We start from the raw sequence: 248 nt of genomic DNA, 5'->3' as shown, positions 1-248 counted from the left end.
GCATATATCTATCATATTAGGTTAATAACTGACTAGTCTATCGCTGAGAGAGGCCTTTATTCGTAATCGCAGTCCTTTTAACAGACGATGATCGAAGTATGTTTATCCGCCATATCGGTCACAGGGACAAGGTGATATAATACAGAGACAAAATTGCGTTGCTGAAAAAGAAGATACGGTAAAAAATAGATAAAACTTATTGACTGAATATATGGCTGGTTCGATCAGCCTTGGTTTATTTTAGTTCA

At 36.3% G+C, this 248-nt stretch overlaps 1 long non-coding RNA gene across 1 annotated transcript in view; it reads right to left on the bottom strand.

Annotated features, from left to right (window-relative positions):
* Positions 1 to 38: 38 nt before the first annotated feature.
* Positions 39 to 248, bottom strand: part of LOC119588406 — a 1,473-nt gene continuing 1,263 nt past the window's right edge. The window contains exon 3 of the long non-coding RNA XR_005230084.1: positions 39 to 161. This is a non-coding gene — a long non-coding RNA (uncharacterized LOC119588406). The remainder of the gene's footprint in view (positions 162 to 248) is intronic.

This window comes from Penaeus monodon, chromosome 23, assembly GCF_015228065.2.
Source record: "Penaeus monodon isolate SGIC_2016 chromosome 23, NSTDA_Pmon_1, whole genome shotgun sequence".
Classification (NCBI taxonomy): Eukaryota; Metazoa; Arthropoda; class Malacostraca; order Decapoda; family Penaeidae; genus Penaeus; species Penaeus monodon.
The sequence above is the reverse complement of the archived record's forward strand: the minus strand, read 5'-3'. Positions and strand labels throughout refer to the sequence as shown.